General features: G+C 37.7%; 1 pseudogene; it reads right to left on the bottom strand.

Moving 5' to 3' along the window:
- Positions 1 to 11,748, bottom strand: part of LOC110654966 (G-type lectin S-receptor-like serine/threonine-protein kinase At1g11410) — a 58,521-nt pseudogene extending 46,773 nt beyond the window's left edge.
- Between the last annotated feature and the right edge of the window lie 1,221 nt (positions 11,749 to 12,969).

The following is a 12,969-nucleotide window of genomic DNA, read 5'->3' as shown; positions in this document are numbered from 1 at the left end:
CACTGACAACGCCAAGAATCTCAATGGTCCAAAGATTCGGGAATTATGTGATCAATACAAAATCCGACATCTCAATTCCTCCCCATACCGTCCCCAGATGAATGGAGCGGTAGAAGCTGCGAACAAAAATCTTAAGAGGATAATCCGGAAAATGACAGTCACGTATAGAGATTGGCATGATATGCTTCCCTACGCTCTCCACGCATACCGGACTTCGGTAAGAACCTCGACCGGGGCAACTCCATACTCGCTGGTTTATGGGATGGAAGCAGTATTGCCTATTGAAGTTGAAATTCCTTCCCTAAGGATTCTGAAGGAGTCAGGAATTGATGAGTCAGAATGGATCCAGTCAAGGTTGGATCGATTAAACTTCTTTGGAGGAGAAAAGGTTAGCGGCGACATGTCATGGGCGATTATACGAGAGGAGAATGGCTAGAGCATTTGACAAAGCGTTCGCGTCACGAATTCCAACCGGGGACCTAGTTTTAAAGAAAGTCTTTGCGAACCAAAAGCGATCCCAGGGCAAATGGTCACCAACTTACGAGGGACCCTATGTGGTTAAAAAGGCATTTTCTGGAGGAGCCTTGATCTTGACCCACATGGACGGTGAAGAGTTTCCAAGACCTGTGAATGCTGACACCGTCAAGAGATACTATGCCTTAAAAAAAAAAAAAAAAAAAGGGGTAGGAGTGAAAACCTGAAAGGGCGCTCCTAGCAAAATGTATGAAAGAAGGCGAAAACCCCGAACGGGCGCTTTCTGTAAAATGAGTGAAGGATGAAAACCCGAAAGGGCATCTTGAAAGAGCGAGCAAAAAAAAAAAAAGCAAAAAAAAAAAAAAAAAAACTAGGGGTGAAAACCCGAAAGGGCATCCCAAGAACCAAAAAGGAGAAATAAAGAAAGAAGCATGAGACCGAGAGGGGAATAAACCGTCGTGACATGAGGCTTCAGAGAACTTGAAATAATGGCAGTTAAGGGATTTCAAAGCCAACCGCAAGGAATAAGTGAGATCTATCCTTGTACCCTTCCTCTTTGAGACTCTATCTTTGTTTTTATTAAAACCGCAATAAAATCATACTCCATTCCTTATGCTTCTATCTTTCTCTCATATTTATTCTTTAACATTATCCCTCTGCATTCTCGTTATTTAATGTGCTATTAATCAATTAAATTTTTGCCCTAAGATTAAGATTGGACAATTGATAACTTCACGTACTTTACTATGAGATTTGCAGGGAATGACCAGGAAAAGGCCTAAAAAAAAAAAAAAAAAAACTAGAGGTGAAAACCCGAAAGGGCGCTTCTAGTCATATAAACGAAGGGGAAGTAAAAAAAACCCGCAAGGGTGCTTTCCGGGAGAAAGAAAAAACAGAAAAGGGGCATTTGAAGAAATGAGGTCATGGGTTAAGTCTTGCAACTCGTCCTCCATCCATCGTTGATCTTCGGGATTCTGTTAAGTACACTTCATTGGGGAAGAACTTCTCGTGTCTAGGTTAGACTTGCTTTGCAGATGCAATTTTAATTTCCTGCAATTTAAATTTCCTGTTATCAACCTCTGGTTCCTTGATCTAAGTTGATTTTAATTTCCTGCAATTTAAATTTCCTGCTATCAACCTCTGATTCCTTGATCTAAGTTGATTTTAAATTCCTGCAATTTACATTTCATGTCATCAACCTCTGGTTCCTTGATCTAAGTTGATTTTAATTTCCTGCAATTTACATTTCATGTCATCAACCTCTGGTTCCTTGATCTAAGTTGATTTTAATTTCATGCAATTTATGTTTCCTGCTATCAACCTCTGGTTCCTTGATCTAAGTTGATTTTAATTTCCTGCAATTTAAATTTCCTGCTATCAACCTCTGGTTCCTTGATCTAAGTTGATTTTAATTTCCTGCAATTTACATTTCATGTCATCAACCTCTGGTTCCTTGATCTAAGTTGATTTTAATTTCCTGCAATTTACATTTCATGTCATCAACCTCTGGTTTCTTGATCTAAGTTGATTTTAATTTCATGCAATTTATGTTTCCTGCTATCAACCTCTGGTTCCTTGATCTAAGTTGATTTTAATTTCCTGCATTTAAATTTCCTGCTATCAACCTCTGGTTCCTTGATCTAAGTTGATTTTAATTTCCTGTAATTTACATTTCATGTCATCAACCTCTGGTTCCTTGATCTAAGTTGATTTTAATTTCATGCAATTTATGTTTCCTGCTATCAACCTCTGGTTCCTTGATCTAAGTTGATTTTAATTTCCTGCATTTATGTTTCCTGCTATCAACCTCTGGTTCCTTGATCTAAGTTGATTTTAATTTCCTGCATTTAAATTTCCTGTTATCAACCTCTGGTTCCTTGATCTAAGTTGATTTTAATTTCCTGCAATTTAAATTTCCTGTTATCAACCTCTGGTTCCTTGATCTAAGTTGATTTTAATTTCCTGCAATTTACATTTCATGTCATCAACCTCTGGTTCCTTGATCTAAGTTGATTTTAATTTCCTGCCATTTACATTTCCTGCTATCAACCTCTGGTTCCTTGATCTAAGTTGATTTTAATTTCCTGCATTTAAATTTCCTGTTATCAACCTCTGGTTCCTTGATCTAAGTTGATTTTAATTTCCTGCAATTTACATTTCATGTCATCAACCTCTGGTTCCTTGATCTAAGTTGATTTTAATTTCCTGCAATTTAAATTTCCTGTTATCAACCCCTGGTTCCTTGATCTAAGTTGATTTTAATTTCCTGCAATTTAAATTTCCTGTCATCAACCTCTGGTTCCTTGATCTAAGTTGATTTTAATTTCCTGCAATTTACATTTCATGTCATCAACCTCTGGTTCCTTGATCTAAGTTGATTTTAATTTCATGCAATTTATGTTTCCTGCTATCAACCTCTGGTTCCTTGATCTAAGTTGATTTTAATTTCCTACAATTTAAATTTCCTGCTATCAACCTCTGGTTCCTTGATCTAAGTTGATTTTAATTTCCTGCAATTTACATTTCATGTCATCAACCTCTGGTTCCTTGATCTAAGTTGATTTTAATTTCCTGCAATTTACATTTCATGTCATCAACCTCTGGTTCCTTGATCTAAGTTGATTTTAATTTCATGCAATTTATGTTTCCTGCTATCAACCTCTGGTTCCTTGATCTAAGTTGATTTTAATTTCATGCATTTAAATTTCCTGTTATCAACCTCTGGTTCCTTGATCAAAGTTGATTTTAATTTCCTGCAATTTACATTTCATGTCATCAACCTCTGGTTCCTTGATCTAAGTTGATTTTAATTTCATGCAATTTATGTTTCCTGCTATCAACCTCTGGTTCCTTGATCTAAGTTGATTTTAATTTCCTGCATTTATGTTTCCTGCTATCAACCTCTGGTTCCTTGATCTAAGTTGATTTTAATTTCCTGCATTTAAATTTCCTGTTATCAACCTCTGGTTCCTTGATCTAAGTTGATTTTAATTTCCTGCAATTTAAATTTCCTGTTATCAACCTCTGGTTCCTTGATCTAAGTTGATTTTAATTTCCTGCAATTTACATTTCATGTCATCAACCTCTGGTTCCTTGATCTAAGTTGATTTTAATTTCCTGCCATTTACATTTCCTGCTATCAACCTCTGGTTCCTTGATCTAAGTTGATTTTAATTTCCTGCATTTAAATTTCCTGTTATCAACCTCTGGTTCCTTGATCTAAGTTGATTTTAATTTCCTGTAATTTACATTTCATGTCATCAACCTCTGGTTCCTTGATCTAAGTTGATTTTAATTTCCTGCAATTTAAATTTCCTGTTATCAACCTCTGGTTCCTTGATCTAAGTTGATTTTAATTGCCTGCAATTTAAATTTCCTGTCATCAACCTCTGGTTCCTTGATCTAAGTTGATTTTAATTTCCTGCAATTTACATTTCATGTCATCAACCTCTGGTTCCTTGATCTAAGTTGATTTTAATTTCATGCAATTTATGTTTCCTGCTATCAACCTCTGGTTCCTTGATCTAAGTTGATTTTAATTTCCTACAATTTAAATTTCCTGCTATCAACCTCTGGTTCCTTGATCTAAGTTAATTTTAATTTCCTGCAATTTACATTTCATGTCATCAACCTCTGGTTCCTTGATCTAAGTTGATTTTAATTTCCTGCAATTTACATTTCATGTCATCAATCTCTGGTTCCTTGATCTAAGTTGATTTTAATTTCATGCAATTTATGTTTCCTGCTATCAACCTCTGGTTCCTTGATCTAAGTTGATTTTAATTTCCTGCATTTAAATTTCCTGTTATCAACCTCTGATTCCTTGATCTAAGTTGATTTTAATTTCCTGCAATTTACATTTCATGTCATCAACCTCTGGTTCCTTGATCTAAGTTGATTTTAATTTCATGCAATTTATGTTTCCTGCTATCAACCTCTGGTTCCTTGATCTAAGTTGATTTTAATTTTTTGCATTTATGTTTCCTGCTATCAACCTCTGGTTCCTTGATCTAAGTTGATTTTAATTTCCTGCATTTAAATTTCCTGTTATCAACCTCTGGTTCCTTGATCTAAGTTGATTTTAATTTCCTGCAATTTAAATTTCCTGTTATCAACCTCTGGTTCCTTGATCTAAGTTGATTTTAATTTCCTGCAATTTACATTTCATGTCATCAACCTCTGGTTCCTTGATCTAAGTTGATTTTAATTTCCTGCCATTTACATTTCCTGCTATCAACCTCTGGTTCCTTGATCTAAGTTGATTTTAATTTCCTGCATTTAAATTTCCTGTTATCAACCTCTGGTTCCTTGATCTAAGTTGATTTTAATTTCCTGCAATTTACATTTGATGTCATCAACCTCTGGTTCCTTGATCTAAGTTGATTTTAATTTCCTGCATTTAAATTTCCTGTTATCAACCTCTGGTTCCTTGATCTAAGTTGATTTTAATTTCATGCAATTTAAATTTCCTGTTATCAACCTCTGGTTCCTTTATCTAAGTTGATTTTAATTTCCTGCAATTTAAATTTCCTGTTATCAACCTCTGGTTCCTTGATCTAAGTTGATTTTAATTTCATGCAATTTAAATTTCCTGTTATCAACCTCTGGTTCCTTGATCTAAGTTGATTTTAATTTCATGCAATTTATGTTTCCTGCTATCAACCTCTGGTTCCTTGATCTAAGTTGATTTTAATTTCATGCAATTTAAATTTCCTGTTATCAACCTCTGGTTCCTTGATCTAAGTTGATTTTAATTTCATGCAATTTATGTTTCCTGCTATCAACCTCTGATTCCTAGATCCAAGTTGATTCTAACTTAACTTCTATTCCCAGTTTCTTGGTCACTAATTTAGGTGTGTTTTAGTTCCCTAACTTCAAACACCTAATCGTCCAAAATATGGGTCTGAATCTTTACATAATTCTTACATGGGAAATTCCTTTCCCTTTGATAAAAATTATGTAAAGAGGGGCAGCTGTCGACACCATATTTTGGCCGATCCCCAGAATCAATAAACTTCGAAACCAATCTCTAGCACTAAGTCTCTTCTTGCCATCTAACCACTGTTCCGATCTCTCTTCACAGAAAGTTGAGTTGATGCTAAGCTCTCGTGTCCGTTAAAGCCTTATCGGTCTCTCAAATCATTCACCGATCTCTCAAGCCAATTGTCAAATATCCTGACCAGTTAACTATATTCCCGATCTCTCTTGTCAGACGAAATTGAACTAACACTAGATCTTTGCTGCCGGTATTCATGGTCGACCTCCCTTTTAAAAGCTTAGGAATAATCAAGCTAAGGTTCTAATACGGTTTAATGAAGATCCCGATCTTAGATGTTCAAGCCAAATTTTCAATTAAGTTCCGTTTAGCGTTGGTTCCTTACCAATCTCATGCATGTTGTGTTTTCCGATCTCTCACACTTAGGATAATAATCGCTTTCATTTATTTCAATATACTCAAACAATCAAGTGCTTAGAAATTTTCCGATCATAGTCATTCATTGAACAAAAGAGGCATTCCATTTCGTTTCAAAATTTGTACAAGTTATTCAGCTGGAGGATCACCCCCAGCCTGATCTACATTTTGGTCACTCTCTCTCTCACCCTCGGCCTCCTCCTCACTATCCTCACCCTCACCCCCGGGAGCCAGGTCGGCCATCCAAGAGAAGTCCTCCTCCAGGTAATGCTTCTGGAGCTCGGCCAAGAGATCCTGGTGAGCATTCACATAGGCACCGGCTATTCCCGTCACCATCTCTTCATCTTTCGCCTTAAGCTCCTCGATAAGTTGAGCGACACGGCGACCGTTGGCATGAAGCGCCTGGACTTCCCCGAGAACACGATCCCTTTCAGCCAGAACATGATTTTGTTCGGCCAGCTTGTCTTCATAGAACTTCGCCCGCCCCTCAACTTGAGAGATGTAATTCTGAGTGGATAAGAGTTGGGATCGGAGGGAAGCCACTTCCTGACTCTTCTTCTCGACTTCCTTACCCAGGCGATGAGCCTTTTCCCGAACTATAGTCTGGTTCACCAGGCACTCCACGTTCAGGCTCATGGATCGAGTCAAGTTGTCATCGAGGCTGTCCGGGGATAGCCTGTCCCGATCCTCTCGGAGGCAGATGGAAGACCCCAAGACTTTGGCAAAACCGGGGTTCTCCCGAACAGTCCGGTTATTCTTCAGGGAGTCGATCAGCGTTTGAGCGCCACGAGAAGAGGCCCTCCCAGAAGATTGAGAAGGACCCCTTTCTGTGCTTGGAGCAACTGAAGGAGGTGGTGGCTGCTCTTCTCGTTAAGGAGGAGATCGGACAGCTTCTGTGATCGGCGGTCCCGAAGGTCGAGGCGGGTCCCCTTGTGTCCCCCCAGGTTCATGGCCGGGTGTTTGAAGTCGTGCCGAACGCTTCATCTCCTTTATTTTCAGGGAGATCTCTCTTTGTTTCTTTCACTTTCTAGAACCCTCACCACCCGCCATACCTGCACAAAGAAGAGGTCAGTGAGATCGCTAAGGTCCTGAGATCTGAGATGTAGAAATTACCAATGCCGAGGTCAGAGAGCGGAAGTTCGCTATCTTGGCCGATGATCAGCTGTATGGTCCAATGGTGCAGCTCGACAGTCACCACATTTAAACAGGAGAACTTTTGAGTGGCCGCCTGACTCTTCAGTTCCATCACTATTAGGTCTTCCTCCTTGTTCAGGGTGATACGCTTCGGAAGCAAGGGCCCCTGGTGCCACCAGCTACGGGGGAAGTCCTTAAAGCAGCTCGGATCTTTGCTCCTCAGAATGAAGAAACGGTTCTTCCAATTCTTAAGGGAGGAGGGCAGATCGGTAAAGAGCCCACAATGAGGCTTCGCCTGAAAGAACCAGTGCTCGTCGTCCTTTCGGCGAGTTAACCTATGCAGTTCGGCGAACACCTTAGCCGTAGGACTGATTCCCTTAGCTCGGCACAAGCCTCGGAAAGCTACCAAGATCCGCCACGAGTTGGGGTGAACTTGAGCAATGCATACTCGGTGAAATTTTAAGACCTCCTTGAAGAAATCGTCTAGAGGGAACCGCAGACAGGCCTTTAACTGTTCCTCGTATACCATAACCCGGTCATTCTCTTCAAAGAAGTAATCGGCTCGGTGATAGCCGTGACACCGGATAAGTTCATACGAATCAGGATGAATATTGTACTCCTGGCTAAATGATTGCAGATCAGATTCTCGCAAGATCGATGGCAGCTCGTCCATAGGAAGATTCTCCCTCCCCGAAGAAGGTGCATGCCTTAATGGTACGATCTGCCCCCGACCTGGAACGGAGACCCTAGGAGGTTCTGGTTGTGCGCTTGGCCCGACCACCTCTTCTTCGTCAGACGACCACGAGAACTGAATGGAAGGAGGGCTCGCCGCTCTCTGACCTTCGGCACCGCTCATTTTCAAAAGAAATAAAGAACTTAAACTAAAAAGAAGATCAAAGCCCTTACCGGAGTCTGATCGGCGTCGGAAGAACTTGAATAAACGAGAGAACTTTGAGGTTGTGAGCGAGAGACTGAAATGACATACAGAAGCAAATGGCTAACCCCCCCACCCCTATTTATACTCGTCCGAGCATTTAATGCTCACGAGGTTCCAGGCAGTGCATCGGTTAACGAGATTTGCCAGCTGTTCTGACACGTCTCTCGAACATTCCAAAGAGATCGGTTAACTGAAGATCGGCATAATAAGTTGAATATTTTGAATAAAGGATCAGTTAAAGAGTCGTTTTGTTAGGAACCAGATCGGACAAATATATCAGAGATCGGAAAATAACCAAGGCAATAATAATAAAATGATAATTGGCAAAATAAGATCTTTATTTCTAAAAGATCGGGTTACATCATTTGGGCGATTTCAAGAGATCATAATACATTTCCAAAAGTCAGATTACATAATTTGGGCGATCTCAGGAGATCATAATACATTTCCAAAAGTCAGATTACATAATTTGGGCGATCTAAGGATCGGAATACATTAGAGATCTGATTACATCAAAAGGCCGATCTAAGGATCAGCGGAACATCCTATCTAAGGAGGCCCGTGTTTATAACTGATCCCAAGGGTGTCGCCGACCGGAGCTTAATCCGCTGTCGGAACACCCAATGTGGAAGGAAACCGCTGTCGGAACACTCAATGTGGTGAGAAGCCGAATGAACTTGAGGAAGCAACCGCCAAGGGTCAGCGGAGCATCAGTAATTTGCTCGGCCAAAATCAGTCTGCTGATTATGCCAGTTGAACAACTCGGGATTGGCATGGTCAAGGTCCGCAATCCAGATCGGTCAATTAACCCGGTTCTCTCACCATCATCAGACAAGGTTATGCGATCACCGGGATCGTAAATTTTCAGTCGAGGAGTAAGGAAGTCTATCGGAAAAGGATCAAAGCCACAGTTGTAGCCGGAACTTCCGCCGGAGCAGCTGGAACTAGGAAGTAAGAAGGAAGAGAGGAAATCGGATGAAGGAAAGTCCCTGTCGACAGGGGTATATATAGGGGAAAATGGGCATTTATTGCTGAGCAGAAAACGAAGCAAACGCTTCGGGAATCGAGGGGAAATTAATGCTTTGACCAGATCGGACCTGAGAAAGGGAAAGATCGGAATAATAGATCGGAAGATGGGAGACCAGCATGAAAGATCGGAAAAGAGCATGTAAAAGAGATCAGAAAGAGGGAAGATCGGAAGGCAAAAAGAATAAGACAAATCCCAATAACCGTCGTCAGAATCAGAGCCGAGGTAGTTAAAGCGTTGCAGACGAGATCTCCACCGCACGCCTGAGAATCGCCCACAATGCTGACAAATGCCAGAGTATGTCATGACAGTCCTGTACATCCCAATCTCTACCGTTGATCTCACTTGTAAGGACGAACCCGGAACCATTGGATCAAGAGAGAAGACGACAATACCAGCGTCTTTCGCTCTTAACCCTCAGATCGTTCCGGACAAGAAGATTTGGGACCGTCAGATTGAAAGAAGAAAAGGACAAATATTCTAAAGAGTGATCTCAGCCATTCATTTCGATTCTCTTTAATTCCTGAACATCCGATCATGTCCTTCGAAATCTTGACCCTCCATCTCCCTCAAAATAAATCCTAACCCTTCAGGGGGAGCACCCGATTCCTATAAATACCTGCATGAAAAACTGTTCAAGGGACGGGCAAAAAGAGAGGCAGTTATTATAGCGGAAGAACTCTGAAATTTCATTCAGTTTGTTACTCTGCTACTTAAATGTGTTGATTAGAAAGACTTTTGAAACTAGTTTTCTGAAGTGTTTTCTTGAAGGGGATTCTGAATACTGGAACTCTACATTTTCAGTTTGTTCAGTATCTGGTCATACTCTCACTTTTAGCCCTTTATCATCTTTGTTTTCATTCCCGTTGTCCAAGCTCAACTTCATTCCACTCGGTTGTTATCTTAATCTGATTGCATTTTAGCTAAGCCCACTTCAGTTCACGACGAACATCAGCCCTCAGGCTAATCAGTCCGACGTCTTATCACTATTTGTCACCCCGTAGTTATTTCAATAGATTTGGCTCCTTACAGGTAAGAGCTCATATTGCTGTTTTATTAAGTGTTTACGTTTACTTTTCGCACTTCCTTTGTTCTTCTTACATATGTGATTTTCTCCAAGTTCATTTTGTGCAAAAGGACCCCAAAGAATGTTATTCCCGAGTTATCTCTTTAGTGATTAGTCCATCATTTTATTTATCTTCGTCATTTCTGAATGCAAGTTCTCTAGCTCCTAGTGGCGTGTGAGTGGTTGGTTGGGTAAAACGTGGGTAACTGCAACTTAAGGGTCTCTTTTAAAAGGGAGAGTCTGAATAACACGTCAGGAAAATAGCCAAACTATCAGGCTGACGTAAACGGCAATTCGGCAAGATGCCATAAGTGGAATAAAACCAAAATAAACGAAACAGAATAGATCGAACATTAATAGGTATTGGTAAGGTGACTATACGGAAGATTGGTAAATCAAGTCTAGTATCCCCCGTTTAGTCACAAAAATACCAATTAGTTAAAAGAAACCTTATCCCTAGCACCTTTGAATGCCAGAATCCTTATCTTTAGGTCTTTATGACATGTAGCTGGAATTAAAATTCGGGAGATCGGAAAGATCCCATTCAGGTTCCTGTTAATTTAAAAGAGATCGGAAGAGAGTTCTTATCCGATTCTCAACTCAAAACTTTAATTAAATAGAGATCGGAGGAGAGTTCTTATCCGGTCTCAAATCCAAATTTTTAATGATTTAATAGTGATCGGAGGAGAGTTCTTATCCGGTCTCCACTCAAAATTTTAATAAATATTTAACAGAGATTGGAGGAGGGTTCTTATCCGGTCTCCACTCAAAATTTTAATAAATATTTAACAGAGATCGGAGGAGGGTTCTTATCCGGTTTCCACTCAAAATTTTAATAAATAACTTAAAAGAGATCGGAGGAGAGTTCTTATCCGATTCTCACTCCAAATCTTAACCTGTACGCAAGATAATCCCAAAGCCAAAAAATGATTCGCGACGTCAACTCACTAAGGTTGTCTCATTTACTTATGTATCTGGGTAATCCGAATTTAGTGAAAGATCAAATATTCCTTTTGTCAAAAGGATTAACATTGCCGTTCAAGCCCTCTTAACTAATTTACGAGGAACGTGAAATTAAATCTACTTACCCTTATTAAGGGACGAGGTGGGGTGCCTAACACCTTCCCCACCCGTTTACGGACCCCAAACCTAGAATCTCTGTCTAGAAGTGGTTTCATTTTTAATTTGTCTTCCCAAATGGTTTTCTTTAATTTCCCTCAAAACTAAGGTGGCGACTTCTCACTCTTTCCCACTTCGGTGAGTGATCGTCCAGGCGACCGCAAAATCCCTTGCGACAGGATGTAGTCATATTTTTAACCTAGAAAAGTCCACAAGGAGCTAAGACTTTTGACAAGTAAACTGAGATTTTTTTTTAACTATATTTCTTGTCTTCTTCACCAACGAACATTGACAATAGTAGCCTACTTTTGAACATTGCAGACTGAAGAAACGTGCCCATTGAACCAAATGCACTAACGTGGAGGAAAATGAGCTTGCAAGCCAAAAACAACGGAGGAAGAGAATGGACGAGGTCCATTAAACCCTACAGCAGAATCCCTACTCATTGGGACATTTTATCGAATATTTGGACTGCGTTCCATGAAACCCAACCAAGCAAGCGCAATGAGAGGAGCTCCCTCTCCTCTTCCATATTTTATTTAAAAGAGGTGGAATTTCCAATTCCACTAAGCCAGCCAATATTAACAAACTAATATACACTTATAAAAATAAGGTTATGTCACTTTTCCTATTAAATAAGAAATACGAAATCTGTTTAATTTTATCTTTTTTAATTAATAATTTATATAAAAATATTTTTATTAATAATTTTTCAGAAAATTAAAACTTTATAAAATATTTGAATTTTATTTATTTAAAAAATAATATTAGATTGTATTCTACTTAGATAAATTAAAAAGAAAGGAGGAGAAATTTTCCAAGAAAAGATTATCTGTGCTGAGGCTGTTCTATTACGGTGGATTTCACGTTTTGTCTCGTTATTATGAACGCATGTACATGGAATAATTTCTCCTCATATTGGATTATTAAAAAAATAATTAAATATATGTTAACTAAATACAAATTAATTAAATATAAAGCTTATTAATATAAATAAATATGTTTGATTAATTAATTTTTAATTTTTAAAATCAATATTTTAATATTTATTAGATTTTTTTAAACAATATTTATTAGATTATATATGCATATATTTCAATTATCTTTCTAAGTTTTATATAAAAAATATTTAAATTTTAAATATTATTATTAAGTATATTTATATAAAAATATAATATTAAACCAATAAAATTCTAACAGGATGAACTTATCAGTCAAGCTATAAATTTTCTGGTCATTTCTTTGAATAATAATTCTCTTGTCATTTCTATTGAATAATTTATATATATATATATATATATATATATATATATATATATATATATATATATATATATTATATGATGTTACATTATAAAAGGATATAATAATTTTTTTTCATAATATTTGAAGGGTTAAAAAAAATTAAAATACAAAAAATTTGGATTCATTATTAAAAAACTTTATCAATATGTTATGAAATTAAAATAATTTGTTAAGACAGAGTATATTAGAAAACCTCAATTAAATTAGTATTTTAGGTAAATTATGATTTAGTTTCTAAGATTTGAAAATATTTATAACTTAATTTTTATATTTTTAAAAATAAGTAATTTAGTGTTGAAATTTGACAAAACCTACAATTTAGTTTTTATTGTTATAATCCCATTAAATTACTGTTAATTTAACAAAAATAACTAAAATACCTTTATCTTTATTTTTAATCTTAAAATAATTTAGTTCCTAAATTTTTATTTTCTTAAAAATTTAGTCTTTTAAATTTTATTTTATTGATAATTTAGTCCTTATATTTTTAAAAT

Source organism: Hevea brasiliensis, chromosome 13 (assembly GCF_030052815.1).
Source record: "Hevea brasiliensis isolate MT/VB/25A 57/8 chromosome 13, ASM3005281v1, whole genome shotgun sequence".
Lineage (NCBI taxonomy): Eukaryota > Viridiplantae > Streptophyta > Magnoliopsida > Malpighiales > Euphorbiaceae > Hevea > Hevea brasiliensis.
This window is presented reverse-complemented; position numbering and strand designations above follow the sequence as displayed.